Source organism: Aptenodytes forsteri, unplaced genomic scaffold (assembly GCF_000699145.1).
Source record: "Aptenodytes forsteri isolate BGI_AS27 unplaced genomic scaffold, ASM69914v1 Scaffold206, whole genome shotgun sequence".
NCBI lineage: Eukaryota > Metazoa > Chordata > Aves > Sphenisciformes > Spheniscidae > Aptenodytes > Aptenodytes forsteri.
This window is the reverse complement of record NW_008794544.1, coordinates 1,566,678-1,570,976: the sequence shown is the minus strand read 5'-3', so window position 1 is coordinate 1,570,976 and position 4,299 is coordinate 1,566,678.

Here is a 4,299-nt window from a genome sequence, read left to right as displayed (position 1 = left end):
GACTAGCAATAAAAAAGTTCTCCTACACTTCATTCTCAAAGTGGTTTTCTGCTACTGTTTCCCTCTAAGTGTGAATTTCACTCAAATGCAAATAATATTGTTAAAGTCTATTTTATCTATCCTCAGCATATTTTTCCTTTATCATTGTCTGTTGTCTTTACTGTGATAAATCACCGAGTAAGTAAAAATAAATTTTAGTTGCAAAAAGAATAGATGATGAGCCTGATATCAGGAACTGGATCCTTGTTTGAGAGCCAGCAATAACATACCATTTATTGTCCTAAAACACACATGTCTATGGATATGCCTGACTACATAGAGAAAAATGGTCTAGAATATACTTGGAGCATCAAATGGTCTGTTGGTCTTCTCCAAGGGGTGTGAGACAAAAGCCATGATGAAACAGCTGATAACCAGCAAACAGTCACAATAAATTTAGTCAATCCAAAGAAGAGCAAAAACAGCAAAAGAAAGTTAAAATAATCATGTACATGTCACTGCAACAGGAAGGGAGACAGAGCAAAGTGAATCAGGCACTTTGCAGCATACTTTTTTTGTCTATTTCTTGTTACACAAGGCATTCTGCTGTTCAGAAAACTGCAGTCAGCAAACCAAATCAGAAACGTGCCAGTATATACCTCATTTCAATAGGACATTTGGAGGACACTTTCAAACTAGGTCTCCTGGTCTTGGAATGACTTGTGATTTAGATCTGCTGATTATTGACTCTTTTGTTTTTCTAGGAAAATTTCACTGTGAACCTCTGAGGTGCAGTGGATGGCGTTGTCCCCCATCTGTCTAATCTAACTCCTTCTGCATCATCTACTTGTCTCCTCCCATTTTAAAAGGAGAATTGGATCTGGTATTCTTCACTCCATTACTTTTTACTTTACAGAGTGAAGAACCCTATGATTTTAGGATTGAAAGCGTACTTAGTATCCCACATCTAGATAAACATAATAGGTCTTGGTAGGACACATGCTTAAAATAAGCAAAAGAAGATGCCTCTTTACCCAGCAAGGATCCGGCCTGTGGAACCAACTGCCACGGGACATTGTGGACATTGTGGAAGAAAGAAAGATCCATCAAGGGTTACTGAGCAGGAAAACTGTATCGGGCTCAGGCATCTCCTGACAGGAATCAGTGGCCGGAACGATCCCTGGGGGAGTACGGCCCAGAGTGTGCTTGTCCTACTCTTAGTCTTCCCCCGGCATTCACCTACTGCCAGTGATAATAGGGAGAGGCTGGACTACTAGGGCATTACTAAATGTGTAGAAACCATAGGAAGGTCTGAAACTGCATACACTGGGAGAGTAACAGGAGCTCTATCATATGTGCTCACCCTCTGCTGCTACTCCTAGGCCCATGTTTATGGCTGCTCTTCCTACACGGTTTCCTATCTGAGAGACAGGTGTCAGCTCTTCCCGAAAAAAAAAACCCTAAGACTTTACCTGGGAACAGTGAACTGAAGAGGAAAGAAATCAGGGAAAACAAATGCAGGGGAATATGGAAGTGGAAACAACAAGGCAGGGGAGAGTCAAAGGATTGCAAATGTAAAAAATAGGGATTCATAGGGGGACATCAAGCTGAGCATCTCTAACAGCACTGCTGTGAGCACTCTGAACATATGCAAGGATGTGGGGAGGCTGCCCAGTGGTGGCCTATCCCGAGATGGGCCAGGATAAGAAAACTGAAATAGGCCCACAGCCACTGGGATTCCCCTTCCAGTTGCCTTCTCTAAGAGCAGAGCTGCTGATGACAGGTTCACCCAAGGCAAGAATGTCACTGACAAGAAAATCCTGCTACCTGGTAGGGCCTTGGAAGGGGAGGATATACAATTTACAGGCTACTGGATAGGTGGCCAGATGGTCTGATCCCACACAACAGTTCTCATGGTCTCATGAACATGCTGTCCTCATTCAGAATCACACAATCGGTTTCCGCCTCAATTTCCCCCATCTTCCCCCACCAGGCCTATGGTGTTTTATGTATTTGCAGCACAGGACTGAGCCTAGATGTAACCAAGTCACTCCCATCATGAGGCCTTGCACAGCTCTAGCTCACGTCTCACGGACAAGGGTGTTGAGGAAGATCTCATTATGTACAATCCCCGTGTTAGCATTAAGCCATTGCTTACAGATTTCTAGGAAAAAAAAAGATCCGCAAATACCGTAATACCATTATGCAGCTTCCCCACAGTGATCCTGAATGCTGCTGAAAGGAACACCATGTGCAGCCGTGCAAGTATAAAAGCCTGCATGAAACCAGGCGAGCACTAAAGCTGCACTATTCCAACGTGTATGTGGAATGAGCAGCAACTAAAATCACTAATGGTGACATTGTTTGCAGCTGGCTTATCAAGCCACTATCAAGCTTTAACAAGATGGTTTTTAGATAGGCTGTGCCCAGCAAAAAGGCATGATTTTGGAAGCGGAGAAATGCTAATAGAAACACAACAGCACGTTACTGCTTTATAACATGAATGTTACACAGGAAAACAAAAGGATAAGAAAAATATAATTCAAGAACAAAATGGTGACCATGCTTCAGATATAAGACACAGTTACGCATATGTATCAGTGCTCTTTCTTTCTCCCTATGCTTTCAGTACACAGCTAATCTTTTCATCTGCTTGGTGTATTTCTAGCGTTCTGCAGAAAAATTCAGGAAGTTACAAAAAAAAGGCAAAACATCACAAAAATTACAAAATCACACATGCATATGTTTGTAGTCTTCTCTCTCTAAATTTCACATTAAAATGTGCAGGGTTTCGTTGCTTACTGAAACACAAGCTATGCTAACATCTTCTAATCTATACTTAACCTGCTGTGAAGAGTAAGGCTAGACAAAAGATTTTTTTTACCCATGTTAGGAAAATATTCTGGCAAACATTCCTGCAAGAAAATCTTTATTGTACCCGTGCTTTCAAGGGCACAGAGGACTCTGTCAAGGTTCTGTTTTATGAGAACAGAATGAAAATAAAACATCAAATAGTGCTCGCCAAGGGAGTACCATCCATCTTGTTATGCATGTAGGGTGAATCTGGTGGAAAAAATAGCATGTGAGTATATCATTAAAAACTGTACCATGATATATATGCATAAGAAGGGTAATTAAGGTTGCACAGGCACCATTCTTCTCTGACTTTTAAGGACTTCGTCATCCAATCTGAATAATATCTTTTACCCTGGGTTTGGGTGAGGGGGTGCGAAGCAATAGGGATGAAAACAAGCTAATCATGAACTAATTACTAATTAATTTTCTAAAATTGCACAGGCACAAAGAGAAATTGCTCCTGGAGGCCTAAAGAAGTAGGAGTGACCAAAAAAAAAAATCAGCTGCTCTGAATAAAGTCCATTATATTTCCTAATGACAAAGGCTAAGTGTAAACAAGTCACCCAAAAGTCAGTAAGAAAAAGCTGAATTTCTCAAGTTATTTAAGAGAGCTAAACAAGGCTGCACGGTCTCCCAGCCTATGCAGCAGAGACAAAAAAGCACAGGCAGAGAGTACGAGATTCATGACCTACCTCTGCCATTTGTATCATTTCAGTGCCAATGTAGTTCATTTACCTAGCAACAATAGTCTTCAAAGTGCTGCATAAACATTTATGTTTCCAGTACCACCTCCCCTTCTCCCTTGTCTGCAAGGGGGTAAAAAGTAAGATCCTTTCTAACAAATGCAGAAAGGAACAAATGGGAAAAAAGAACAAAAGCTTTTCAATGATCTGGCCAAGGCCACAGAAGAAGCATCCAACAAAAGTGGGACGAAAGCCCCAGTTATATTCCATTGCTATTTAGAAGCAGTTAAGGAGCGCTTTGCTCAGCAGCACATCCTTACAGCCCCTACATCCACAGACCTGGAGGTAGGCTGGGCTGCAAATCCATTTTAGTGTCAATCAAGAGAAGGCCCAGCCTGTGAAAGAAAACAAGTCCTAGCCTTGCTAGGACATGCTGGAGCTTAATTCATGCTCCTCTAAAATTTATGTGAAACACAACATCAAAAGGTGGCAGTGGATCAGAAATGATATATGGAGTGTCTGGTAACTGCTCCCGTATATGGCCAAGGGTTCGACAGGACAGTGATTGCCATGCAATTTCTTGCACAGCTTTCTCGGCAACCCCCGCCCCGGGAGTCCGGTACCCCCTTGCAGGCGGAGAGCAGAGCTTCCCCCTCCCACCCCCCGCCTGAGCACCCGCGGCCGCACCGCGCCGGCTCCCGCGGAAGGGGCTGCGGAGGGTCCCGGCCCGGGGCACCCGGGGGCCGGGCAGAGGAGCCGCTCCCGCACCGCCGGGTGGCAG